Here is a 14,417-nt window from a genome sequence, read left to right as displayed (position 1 = left end):
TTAAACTGAATGAGGCTTAGCCTAGCGCAGGAGGAGGTGGAGCTGGCCTTGCTCAGTGTTTCACTCTAGAGTCCCCAACCCACGTCCGTCCCCAGTTTGTCCTCCCATTTCCGTCTAGTTTCATCCAGTGATAATCTTACCCTGTCTAGTAACCGCCCGCATATGTTCCCACAGTTGCCCCCCCAACTCCTTATTCTTGGTGTTGATTAGCTCCTCTAGGAGAACATAGAACATAGAACATAGAAAATACAGCACCGAACAGGCCCTTCGGCCCACGATGCTGTGCCGAACCTTTGTCCTAGATTAATCATAGATTATCATTGAATTTACAGTGCAGAAGGAGGCCATTCGGCCAGTGTCTCTCAGGGCCCTGCGGTACCTTGCTGTCTCCTTAAGAAGAAAGTGTTTAGTTTGGAGGTGCCTCAGCTCCTGTCCTGTCGATAGGTCCAGGTCCATGTCAGTTCTTATAAGGTCGCGAGTCTGTCCCCTATGTATAGGCCCTAATTGCTAATGTCCTCCCCTCCTGTCTCCACTTTTTAAAGGTAGCATTGAGCATGGTGGCGGGAATTTGTGGTTGCCACTGACGTGGACCACGGAGGACATCTCGATTAGGCCGAAATGTTGTTTCATTTTATTCCACATCTTCAATGTGGCTATCACCACTGGGCTGGATGTATGCTTTGATGGGGGGAGGGGATGGGGGCGTTACCATGGCGAATGCTCAGAGGTTCGTTCCCTTGCAGGAAGACCTCCTTCAGGCTCATCCATTCTGTGGTTGACTCTCGTACCCATCCCCACATCCTTTTGGCTGTGGCTGTCCAATGATAGTATGTTAGGTTCGGCAAAGCTAGACCGCCCATGTCTTTCTTCCATTGCAGCGTTGACTGAGGGATCCTCTGGATCTTACCACCCCCTCCCCCCCCCTCCACGCAAACGACATAATAATTTTGTCTACTTTGTGGAAACAGGCCTTGGGGATGAAGATCGGTATGGATCTCAACAGGAAGAGGCACCTCGGTAGTACATTCATTTTGCTTGTTTGCACTCTCCCTGCCAGGGAAAGCGGGAATACATCCCATCTCTGTAGGTCCTTTTTTACTTCTTCCGCCAAACTGGTCAGGTTCCACTTGTGGATCTGTGTCTCGTCATGGGCTATCTGGATCCCTAGGTAGCAGAATTTGTTTTGGGCTAGTTTGAATGGTAATCCCTCCAGCTCTGTCCCTTTTGATTCATTGGGAATGCCTCGGTCTTGCCCAGGTGAAGTTTGTAACCCGAGAAGGCTCCGAGCTCTCTCAGAAGTTGCATGATTGCTTTCAGGCCGTTCTGTGGGTCCGAGATGTAGAGAAGCAGGTCATCCGCATAGAGTGAGAGTCTGTGCTCTCTGCCTTCTCTTTATATACCCTTCCAGCTTTTCACATCTCGCAGAGCGATCGCCAGTGGTTTGATTGCCAGGGCGAACAAGAGTGGGGACAGTGCCTTGTGCCTCTGTGTAGCTGGAAGTATTCAGAGCTGGTGGTGTTGGTCCGAATGCTCGCCTTGTGGGCTGGTTTAGCACAGTGGGCTAAACAGCTAGCTTGCAATGCAGAACAATGCCAGCAGCGCGGGTTCAACTCCCATACCAGCCACCCCCGGAGCAGGTGCCGGAATGTGGCGACTAGGGGCTTTTCACAGAAACTTCATTGAAGCCTATTGTGACAATAAGTGATTATTATTGTCCAAGAGTTTCACCCATGAGGCGAATCGTGTCCCTAGCCCAAACTGCTCCAGCATCTCGGTGAGGTACTTTCATTTGACTCGGTCAATGGTCTTTTCTGCGTCCAGGAAGATGATCACCTCTGGTGTTCTCTCCCCGGAATGGGTCATTATTACATTCAAAAGCCGCCTGATGTCTGCATTTAGCTGTCTACCCTGAACAAAGCCCGTCTTGTCCTTTGCGACCACCTTTGGTACGCAGTCTCCAGTCTCTTGGTTAGGACCGTAGACCAGAAAAGGTCTTCGACCGAGTCGAATGGAAGTACCTCATTGAGGTCTTGGAGCAGTTTGGCCTAGGGACAGGATTCACCTCATGGGTGAAACTCTTGTACAATGCCCCAAGACGAGCGTTCAGACCAATACTACGGGCTCCGAGTACATCCAGCTACACAGAGGCACACGGCTGCATGGTGGCATCATAGTACAGTGGTTAGCACTATTGCTTCACAGCACCAGGGTCCCGGGTTCAAATCAGGCTTGGGTCACTATCTGTGCTCAGTCTGCACGTTCTTCCCATGTCTGCGTGGGTTTCCTCCGGGCGCTCTGGTTTCCTCCCACTAGTCCCTAAAGATGTGCGTGTTAGGCTATTTGGACATTCTAAGTTCTCCTTCTATGTACCCAAACAGGCGCCGGAGAGTGCCGACTAGGGCATTTTCACAGTAACTTCATTGCAGTTTAATGTAAGCCTATGATATCGTAGGCAATATCGTAGCCTGTGTTAGCGAAGCAGGCAGGGTGCCCCTTGGCAGCGAGTCTGTGAACATGTCCCATAGGTGTGGGGCCAGGGCTGGACATCCTATAGCACCTTCCCTGCCTGGATGGAGCTGATGCTCTCCATGATCTCCTCCAGTCCTACTGGTGCTTCCAACTCCCCCCCGCCTATCGTCCCCCACAGCTGGCATGTCCAGTCCATTGAGGAACCATTTAATCTCCGCACCCCGGTCGGGGGAGTTCAGAGGTGTACAGGTGTCTCAAATGTTTGGTTTATCCCTTTTTGTTCGATTACAGGTGTGCCTCCGCAATCCTTTACCTGCGCTATTTCCCTCGTGGCTGCCTGCTTTCTCAGCTGTGAGCCAGTTTGTGGCCAGCCTTTTCCCTGTGTTCAAAGAAGGTCCCCATGTCGGGTGGAGTTGATACACTGCTTTCCTGGTGGATAGCAGGTTAAAATCCATTTGTAGCTTTTTCCTCTCCACCAGAAACACTACGGTCGGGGCCTTGGAGTATTTCTGTCCACCTCCTGGATGGAATCGATCAATTGTTGCCTGGCCACCCTCTCTTTCCTATCTCTTTGCGCCTCATAGGCTCTGATCGCTCCCCTAATCACTGCCTTTAGTGCCTCTCAGAACGTGGGAGGTGAGACTTCCCCGTTCTGGTTGTTTGTAACACATTCGCCTGTGGCCTGTGATATTTTCTGGCGAAAAATGTCTGGCATGGCCCATCTCCAATCTCACATTGATGTAGTGTGGGGTGTTGTTGGAGATAACTAATATTCCTGGAAGCACCGCTTTCCCCACTGCAAAGAAGTCTATTCTCGAGTATGTCTTGCGGACCAGCGAAAAGAACGAGAATTCCTTCTCACTGGGGTGTAGGAACCGCTATGGGTCCAGTCAGGTGTTTATGTTATTTTACCAGTCTGTGTCAGGTGTGCATGTTCTTTTACCAATCCTGTCAGGCGTGTATGTTACTGTTCCAATCCCAGTCAGGTGTTTATGTTATTTTACCAATCTGTGTCAGGTATGTCTGTTACTTTACCAATCCGCGTTATGTGTTTATGTTACTTTACCAATCCCTGTCTGGTGTGTATATTATTTTACCAATCTCTATTAGGTGTGTATGTTACTTTGCCAATCCATGTCATGTGTTTCTGTTACTTTACCATTCCGTGCCAGGTGTGTATGTTACTTTACCAATCTCAGTCTGGTGTGTATGTTACTTTATCAATCCGTGTCAGGTGTGTATGTTGCTGTACCAATCCCAGTCAGGTGTGTATGTTACTTTACCAATGCATGTCATGTGTTTATCTTACTTTACCAATCACAGTCAGGTGTGTATGTTACTTTACCGATCCATGTCACATCAGTATGTTACTTTATCAATCCGTGTAAGGTGTGTATGTTACTGTTCCAATCTCTGTCTGGTGTGTATGTTCTTTTACCAATCCCAGTCATGTGTGGATGTTACTTTACCAATCCCAGTCATGTGTGGATGTTACTTTACCAATCCCAGTCACGTATGGATATTACTTTACCAATACCAGTCACGTGTGGATGTTACTTTACCAATCCATGTCAGGTGTGAATGTTACTTTACCAATCCGTGTCAGGTGTGTATATTATTTTGCCATTTTGTGTCAGGTGTGTATGAGAGCGCTTCATAGAATTTACAGTGCAGAAGGAGGCCATTCGGCCCATCGAGTCTACACCGGCTCTTGGAAAGAGCACCCTACCCAAGGTCAACACCTCCACCCTATCCCTGTAACCAGTAACCCCACACAACACTAAGGGCAATTTTGGACACTATGGGCAATTTATCATGACCAATCCACCTAACTTGCACATCTTTGGACTGTGGGAGGAAACCGGAGCACCGAGAGGAAACCCACGCACACACTGGGAGGATGTGCAGACTCCGCACAGACAGTGACCCAAGCCGGAATCGAACCTGGGACCCTGGAACTGTGAAGAAATTGTGCTATCCACAATGCTACCGTGCTGCCCACGGTAAAGTATGTTACTTTACCAATCCGTGTCAGGTGTGTATATTATTTCGCCAGTTTGTGTCAGGTGTGTATGTTTCTTTACCAATCCGTGTCAGGTGTGTATGTTACTTTACCAACCCGTGTCTTCTTAATATTTAATTGGAGGAAATATCTGCTCATCCAGTACTCAGTGCCAGATAATTTAGTGCCAGTGGGGGAGTCGATAGAGGTGTCGGTGAGGTGGAACTGGGTGCCATCAGCATGAATGTGGAAACTCATAGTACTTTTGGATAATGTCACCAAGCTGCAGCATGTAGATGAGAAATAGGAGGGGAAAAGGATAGATCCTTGGAGGGAATGGGGGGAGGGGGGGAAATCCCAGAGGTACCGGTGTGGGAGCAGGAAGAGAAGTCATTGCAAGTGATTCTCTGACTGTTACTGGATAAAAATGAAACCAGATGAGAGCTGCCCCAGCCAGCAGGACAACAGTGGTGAGGAGTTTGTTGAGTTTTGGAGACCAGATGTGGAGAAAATCATCTTGGGTGTGAGGAGGTATCCTTCGCCCATTGCAGATTGGGCGAAGGATACCTCCCTTCCTTCCTGCTTTTTCACCTCAATGGTGGAAAACCAGACTCCGCACTCTTGCCTGCAATTCAGGTAAATTGGCAGCTTAATCAGCTCATAACAATAATTTCCAAATTTATGAATTAAATTCCACCAGCTGCCGAGGTATTTGAACCCACATTCACCCCAGAGCACCCTCTGGATTATTAAGCTAGTGATATGGCCACTACACCACCATCTCCTACTGGCTTTGATAAATCACATCTCAGATGTGTGCTACTTCACCAAACACAAGTTCTTATAAATTATGAGAGTGGAGATAAGTCAACCTCCTCCCGAACATCCTTTGACAGTTTTGCTTTAGGCAGTAAATTGAATCTCAGAGGCAGACCTTGTGTTCTTCAATCAACCATTCTCATGTGTGCATAATGAAATAAAGCATGTTAATTAGCAGAGAGCTGCAAAGTCAGAATTTACTACCCCAGGGCACTGAAACGTGGAAGTTAGTAAATCTAAATCTTGTAATGTCAGTATTTACTAACGCTGAAGTAAGTACTTAATAACACTATTAAATATTTACAAATTACACCCTACGTAATACAATTGGATGGCGGGAATTGAATGAAGAAGTAGGCGTAGATTCTCTTTCAAATTGTATTTTATTCTCTTTCAAATTGTATTTTATCAGTTTTATTGCACATTTCTACCCAGGGTATTGCTAGCTTGCTGAAATGGAGAATATTAGCTACAGATCATCTCGTTGTGCATAAATATTCATGCGTGAAACTTGAGGGTGGATTTCACGAGGACATTCAATTGATACAGTACAGTATCACAGTCTAGCTTTATTATAATCCTATTAAATGCACAAGTAAATCACCTGGGCCGTGCCAACCTGACACCTGGGCAGTGCCAACTTGGACAGTGCTAGGATGCCAGATTGGCACTGCCAGGCTTGTCCTGTCCCCAAACACCCAGGGGCTCCAATGACCTCTGAGTTCCCCCTAGAAACCAGGACTGATTTGTGTCGGCCCCACGCTGCGGCGGTGAGGCCGGTGAATCCCAGAAGCCGGGAGATTCGAGCTTCGAATGGCCTGAGCATATTTAAATGAGTTTAAAGACTCAGTTAAATATGTGAGTTGGCTTCACTCCCAGTGAGGGCGTGATCCAGATCGCCTTGAGTGCTGCCAGGTCAGGAGCATCGCGATCCATTCAACACCCGGTGTGAGACCTGTAAAGTCCCATTATTCTGCGCGGATAGCGGGAGGTGCGCCTGGAGCTACGCAGGGGAGAATTGCCCTCAGGGTGTCCGATCCTGATTGGTAGATCTGGGCCCTTGTTTTAATTATGCTAAAGAAAGAAAATTCTTGTCTCCAATTATCCAGATCCGAATAATCAGAGTATCCATTTGAAAATGTTCATAAGTTTGGATTTCATAGGCAATAATAGCTCATAAGGCAGTCTAAAGAAGGTTTATAAATAAATTGTTTGCCATTGTATCAATCAATTTTTAAAAATAATTTAAAGTTTTAAAGTGCCCAATTCTTTTTTTTACAATTAAAAGGCAATTTAGCAAGGCCAATTCACCTGCCCTGCACATCTTTGGGTTGTGAGGGTGAGATGAATATAGATACAGGGAGAATGTGGGAACTCCACACGTACAGTGACCCGGGATCAGGATCAAACCTGGGTCCTCAGATCCGTGAGGCAGCAATGCAAACCACTGCGCTACCGTGCCTCCCCATTGAATCGATCATCATATCTTGCACATTAAGATAAAAGGGGCTGGAATTGTTTTGGTGGCGGCGACAGAAAAAATACGATGGGTAGCTAGCCCATCATCCTCCTGCTAACCCCCTCCACCCATGGAAGGTGGGTGGACAAAACCAACAGCCCATCCGCCATTTTGAAAATATCATAAACAGGCAATTAAGCTGGTTAACAAGACAATTGAGCGGAATGTTACACTGCCTCTTTCGTAATGCATTTTGCATTACGGGCAGGGGGACAAGAGTGGAGAGTCTGAATTTCTGCTATCTAAGGTGAAAAAGCAGGAAGGGGAGAATCCTTTGGGAGTTGCTATGTGCGCAGCAGGGGAAACCTTCCCCATGGTGGCAGTCCCCACTTTGTGCCTCCCTGTTTGGCCTCTAAAAAGCATCCTCCTTTGATCCCACTTCCCAGGGTGCCAATCTCGTCCTGCCCGAAAATCCCGAGACTTACTTTTGTCCGTGATCCATTGGTCTTCTTCGTGGAGCCTGATTGCAATCCCAGCAGTGTCCACTCCTGACTTCTGGTGCTGCTAGAGCAGTTGCCAAATCAGGTTGGCTGGTATCTCCTGAGGGTGGGAGTTCCTCTAATGGCAGGGAAGACGTCCCACTGTCTGCTCATTAAGGCTGCCACTGACCGCATGTGTGTTATCAGGTCAGGGGCAGCACTGGGACTGCGACGCTGTGGACCTGGGTCCAAATCCCAGCCCTCGGTCACTGTCCATGTGGAGTTTGTATATTCTCCCCATTTCTGCATGGATTTCACCCCCACAACCCAAAGATGTGCAGGTTAGGTGGATTGGCCATGCTAAATTGCCCATTAAAAAAAAATCACTGCAGGTCAGCCTTTTCTTCAAACCAGTCGGTTCGCCAACCCATCCCCCCCACCCCTCCACCACACCAGCCCCCGCACCTCCTTAAAATTCACCCCAAGGTATTGATATGGATTTGTCAAAGGACAAACCAGTTTGATGGCCAATTGAGTCAGATAACCAAGCATGGTTGTCACAACCTTGCGCGTTTGATGTTCTACAACATTCCTTTTGTGCTGCATTAATGGGGGAATGAAGATGATAACAGGGCACAGGCAAATCAGACTAATGGGGCTGGATTCTCCGCCCCACCTCGCCACATTTCTGCCCCGACCCGCCGGCGGGATTCTCCGTTACGCCGGCCAGAAATTAGGGTTTTCCATTGTGGGGCAGCTCCACGCCATCAGAAAATCCCCGGACGCTGGCAAAACGGAGAATGCCGCCAGCGGAGAATCCCACCCATGGTTTATTTTGAGGGCATATGTGTTTGAAGAAACATTTTTGGATTTGCAAAATATACTCATCCAAGTGTAAATCAACAAACAAATAATTTAATCTTTCAGGTTTCTATTGCAGATGGATGGAGTTTATTTATTATACTTAATGCACACTTGACTTGAATGGATTATTCTGATACATTTTTGATGCCCACTTTGTGTTCCCCTGGCAATTACAGAGTTCAAAGTGTGTTTTGTTTCCCCATCAGTACTTTCCTTCATTTTGAGCCATTTTATAACGCTTCATCTGAAATGTAATTGACCTATGTAATCAAGAAAGCATGTGCAAGCTCTTTTTGAACTAATAATATTCTTCCTTCCCTCCCCCCACCCGAGGGTGTTAACCCATTGGTAAGTTACACTCAAATCGATACCTCTGCCCCAAGGCCAAGACTCAAGTGTGAATCCTGACTGTCACTGACAACGGGTTATTAGCCTGGAGTGGAATTATACAATCCTGGCCCGTCCTTACGTTCACATTGTATCAAAGATCCCTACCAAATGCATTTTTAAATGTCTGCTTCTTATGCGTTGTGACATGTAGCTGGGATGTAAGTGGAACAGAATGACATGGAGAATGTTAATAATTGGGTGCAGTAACATTTATATCACACTTTTAACATGCAATATCTCAAAGTGTTTAATAGGAGAATTTTAAAGTGTAATTACACTCCGAGGCATAGAAGGAAATAAGGGCAGATGGTCTAATGCATGGCCAAAGTAGCTTTTAATGACCATCTTAAAATGCAAGAAATAAAGAGATAGAGCTGAAGGCACTGCCACCAATGGTGAAGGAATTAAAAATCGAGAATGCTCAAGAGACCATTCTAAGATGCGTGCACTTATCTCAGATGGTTGTGGAACTGGAAGAGATTATAGAGATAAGGAAATGGCCAAGTAATGAAGGTATATAAAAACAAGAACTAGTATTTTAAAATCAATGGATTCTCTGAGCGGATGCCAGTGCAGTTCTGTAAGCACCAGGGCTGATGGGTGAATGGGGCTTGCTGCGAGGAAGGACATGAGCAGCAGAGTTTGGAATGGTAGAATGGAGAGGCTGGCCAGGAATGTATTGGGACAGTCAAATCCAGAGGTAACAAAGGTAAAAATGAGGACTTGAGCAGCAGATGAGGTCCTGCTAAGATGGAGGCAGGTGGTGCTATGGAGGTGGAGGTATAAAGAAATAGTCTTCGTAATAGTATGGATACACGATTGAAACCTCAAATCGGGTTGAAATATGGCTCCAAGGCTGACGGCCTTTAGATTTCCACTAAAGTTGTCTTCCAAACCAGATAATACATTTCTTCCAAAAGACAGAGAGAGAAAATGAGACCTGCTTTCAGCCTGTTTCCTCTACTGAAGCATTTCCTGTAATCTCTTCACAGTGGTTGCAGTCTGGTCTGTTATACTTCACCCATTGTGTATTTACAAAGGATTTTGGGTGGGTTTGTCTATTATTTTAACATCCAGCACTTTGCTTTCTTAAAATAAATTTAGAGTATCCAATTTATTTTTTCCCATTAAGGGGCAATGTACCTTGGCCAATCCACCTAACCTACACATCTTTGGGTTGTGGGGGCAAAACCCAAGCAAACACGGGGAGAATGTGCAAACTCCACACGGACAGTGACCCAGAGCCGGGATCGAACCTGGCACCTCGGTGCCGTGAGGCAACTGTGCTAACCCTTTGCGCCACAGTGCTGCCCTCAGCACTTTGCTTTTTATTGTCTGTTCCTTGAACAGTTAAAAGTTCTAATGGGTCTCTGAGTTACAGGAAATGTCTCTCTTTTCACACTCCCCAAGGGTGACTTGTTTGTTTTTTCACCTTCGCCTTCAGTCATTACATTTCTTCCTCTCTTTAGTTCTGAAGAAGAGCCATACGGACTGGAAATGTTCACTCTGTTTCTCTCTCCACAGGTGCTGCCAGATGTGCTGAGTTTTTCCAACATTTTCTGTTTTGCTTTGTAATTTCCCATGTCTCAGGTAGCCAGCAGGAATTTGCTGAATGTTGCAGTCACATGAGTGAGTAGGGCCTCCTGTTTCCCCCAAGGTTACATCTGTTAAATGCTCATTTACTGCAGTTTAACCCTGGATTCTGTTCTATTAACTCTCGAGTCCATGGGTTTTCCATACTTCCTGGAAGTTGCCAGGTTGAACAAGGCAAGAGGACAAGAAAGTCGAATTGGCAGGCAAGGAATCCTTTAAATACTAAGATTCCTTCCTTGTATAAGTGAACGGTTTTTGTTCCAACAACTTGAATGCACTCTCACTAATTATTAGGTGATTTCCAATACATTGAAGGTAATTTCTATCACTTTGGAGTTTTTTAGCCTTTGGTCTGCACTTTCTAGTTGCCAGCCTTCCCAGCAACATATGAGCTAAAAGTACAACTCTGGATGAAAACCAAAGAGCCAAGTTCATATCAAAGCTCCAAAACCTAGGACTTGGCTCCTCCCTCTGAGACTGGATCCTCGACTTCCTGATCCATAGACCACAATCAGGAAGGATAAAAAACAACATCTCCTCCACAATAGTCCTTAATACCGGAGTCCCGCAAGGCTGCATACTTAACCCCCTACTATACTCCCTATACACACATGACTGCATGGCAAAATTTGACTCCAACTCCATCTGATGACATGACCTTAGTGGGTCAGATCTCAAACAATGATGAGTCAGAGTACAGGAGGAAGATAGAGAACCTAGTGGATTGGTCTAACGACCACAATCTCTACTTCAATGTCAACAAAACTAAAGAGCTGACCGTTGACTTCAGGAAGCAAGGTATTGTACACACCCATTCTGCATCAATGGTGCTGAGGTGGAGACTGCTGACAGTTTCAAATTCCTAGATGGGCACATCACCAGAAATCTGTCCTGATCCACCCACGTTGATTCTACGAGCAAGAAAGCACAACAGCTCCTATATTTCCTCAGGAAACTAAGGAAATTCGGCATGTCCACATTGACTCTTACCAATTTTTACAGGTGCACCATAGAAAGCTTCCTATCTGGCTGAATCACAGCCTGGTATGGCAACTGCTCGGCCCTAGACCGTAATAAACTACAGAGAATCATGAACACAACTCATTCCATATGCGAATCGTCTCCCATCTATTGACTCTGTCTACACCTCCCGCTACCTGGGGAAAGTGGGCAACACAATCAAAGACCCTTCCCACCCGGGTTATTCACTGTTCCAACTTCTTCCATCAGGCAGGAGATACAAATGTCTGAGAACATGCACTAACAGGTTCAAAACAGCTTCTTCCCCACTGTTGCCAGACTCCTGAATGACCCTCTTATGGACTGATCTGATCTCTTCACACATCTTCTCTACTGAATAGTACTGCACTCCTGTATGCTTCACCCGATGCCTGTGTCTATGTATTTACATTGTGTATTTATGTATGTCCAAACTTTTGTTTTGATCTGTCTGGATCGTACGCAGAGCAATACTTTTCACTGTACCTCAGTACACATGACACTAAAAACAAATCTGAAATCTGAAGAGCAGTACCAGAAAGCTTCTCCTTAATGACCTGCCACTCCACAGGACAGACAGAATGAGTACGAAGCACTGTTTTGCAGGAGACGAGACCAGAATGTAGTGTACACAGACAGAAGATAAAGTTCCTGGACATTACTGATTACTGGCACCTCAAGAAGCTCAGGCTTTTCCGTTGGCTGTTCGCTGATATTTGTAGCTTCTTAGAAGAGAACCTCCTGCGAGGTGGCATTGCTAATGTTGGTGAAGGTCACCATAACACTTTCTTTTCCTCCAGATTCTTCCATGCATCTGCAGGACATATTTGTGGAATCTAACAATGTACAGTCCACAAGGGCACCTTTCAGATAACGGATGCTATTTTGCCACAGGTGGTTAAACTATAGCTTGCAAGCTGCACATGGCACTTTTAGACAGAGTGCAGCTCATTCCTTGTGCACATTGGAGAGAGGTAAACAGGTGGGTGCTCCTTGTTCAAACTCGCAAATTGGTTCCAGTACAATGACCCAGCCAATGATTAAAAACCCAACTCTTCTATCCACAGTAACCAAATCTATTCAGCTCTTTAACCTTGTTCAGTGAAAGTCCCTGGTATCACACTGCACAGTCTAACAGTTTCACAAATTACAGCATGTGAGATTAAAAAATGAGAACCAAGGATGCCTTTTCAGATAACAGGTTTGAGAGGCAGAAAATCACCTGCTAGCAACGCAGATTCTGTGTTGGTGCGTCCTTCTAGGGGCTTAAATCACCCTTCACACCATTGTTCTGACCAAAAGGGGTTGTGGTAGAGCTCAAGTTATGTTGAAACCATGCCCACGGACACGCCTCCCCCCCACCACTCACCATGGACCTACCCAAAAGAAGCCTCCCTGACACCGTCCATTGGCATTGATACCTGCCACTCCCCCCTAGTCCCAGGGGGCAGTGCCAGGACATGTCCCACTTTCCCTGGGGGATTTACTTATGTGTGCAACCTCACTGGGTTCCATTCACATTGGTCCAGATCTGTTATAAACCTCACCAATGTGATATCATGTCAGCTGGGGTGGAAATCCAAACTTGGGTGGATGATAGAGTGGTGAAGCCCGCTAATTATATAAAAATTTATTTGAATGGGGCTCCTGTAATTGTGTGGCGCGGAGGTGGGAGTGATTACATTGTGAAATCTTGCTGCCGTGAATCTCGCTTTTCGGGTCTCGCGGGATTTGTGCCCATCACAAATGGGGGTACACAATTTCGACCTATATTTAGAAAAGTAAACTTACTACCTTGTTTCACTGATTTATAAACTCCCCATTTTATATGTTCATTTTGAAATACACCAATTAGCTTTAAATCACTTTCCTTATCTGCCTCATGTAAATTTCTATTCAAGCTGCCCCTCATTTCCACTTCAACTAGCTGCAGGCCCTCAGACCTAACCCGATTGATGTTTTGGCCCTTGCAGTCCAAGTATCTTCAATTTAGTTAAATCAGTGACACCCATACTCACACAGTCAACCTTGTTTCACAGTATATATCACTGATATTGCAAAAGTATTGAGAAATCTGATTTTTTTTTCTCACATCAGGGTGTCATAGATCGCACAATTTTTAAAAAAAAAAAATTCTTTAAAATTTAGAGTACCCAATTCATTTTTTCCAACTAAGGGACAATTTTAGTGTAGCCAATTCACCTACCCTGCACATCATTGGGTTGTGGGGGTGAAACCCACGCAAACACAGGGAGAATGTGCAAACTCCACACGGACAGTGACCCAGAGCCGGGATCGAACCTGGGACTTCGACGCCGTGAGGCAGCAATGCTAACCACTGTGCCACCATGCTGCCCTATAATTCGCACAAATGTGGAAATAGTGGCACCACTCCCCCATTCCTCGGATCACCCTATTCATCAACCAAAAGGGATTCCACTCACCTGCTATTCAATCAACAATAGATCATTATGCATGTCTGAGCAAGATTCCAGGGAATTTCCCTGCTGCTGGTCCAGGATAGGATTCTTCATTGATGACCACTGATGCCCAGCTAAGCAGAGCTTGGAAGTCCTGTATTATTCCAAGAGGGAATCTCCATCACTGTACCAGACTCCAATCTTGCTCCTGCTCATTTGTGATGTACACCTCATTATGGAACAACCGAGAAACTCATAAGACATAGGAGCAGAAGTTAGCCATTTGGCCCATCGAGTCTACTCCACCATTCAATGACATCTGATAAAGTCCTGAACTTTACCTTTTCACCTTACCCCCACAACCCTTGGTTCCCTTAATGATTAAAAATATGTCTATCCCAGCCTTGAACATACTTAACAACGCAGTCTCTACAGTACTGTGCGATAAAGAATTGCACAGATTTACTACCTTCTGTGAGAAGAAATTCCTCCTCATCTCTGGCTTAAATAGGCGACCCTTCACTCTGAGATTATGTTGTCTGGTCCCAGACTCTACAACAAAAGGAAACAGCCTATCAGCATCTACCTTGTCAATCCCCCTGAGAATCCGATATGCCTCAATAAACTCGTCTCTCACTCTTCTGAACTCAAATGAGTGCAAGTCCAACTGACTCAAGATCTATTCATAAGAAAGTCCCCCCATCCCTGGATCAACCCAGTGAACCTTGTCTGGACTGCCTCTAATGCCAGAATATCTTTCCTTAGATAAGGGGACCAAAACTGTTCACAGCATTCCAGGTGTGGTCTAAGAACTGTCTTATATAGTTTTAGCAGCACTTCCCTATTTTTTAACCCAACAGCCTGTCGTAGTAGCTGCAATGAGATATATGTTCATGGAGATTGTGCATTAGTTATGAGACAGT

Source organism: Scyliorhinus torazame, chromosome 5 (genome assembly GCF_047496885.1).
Source record: "Scyliorhinus torazame isolate Kashiwa2021f chromosome 5, sScyTor2.1, whole genome shotgun sequence".
In the NCBI taxonomy this organism is placed as follows: domain Eukaryota; kingdom Metazoa; phylum Chordata; class Chondrichthyes; order Carcharhiniformes; family Scyliorhinidae; genus Scyliorhinus; species Scyliorhinus torazame.
The sequence above is the reverse complement of the archived record's forward strand: the minus strand, read 5'-3'. Positions refer to the sequence as shown.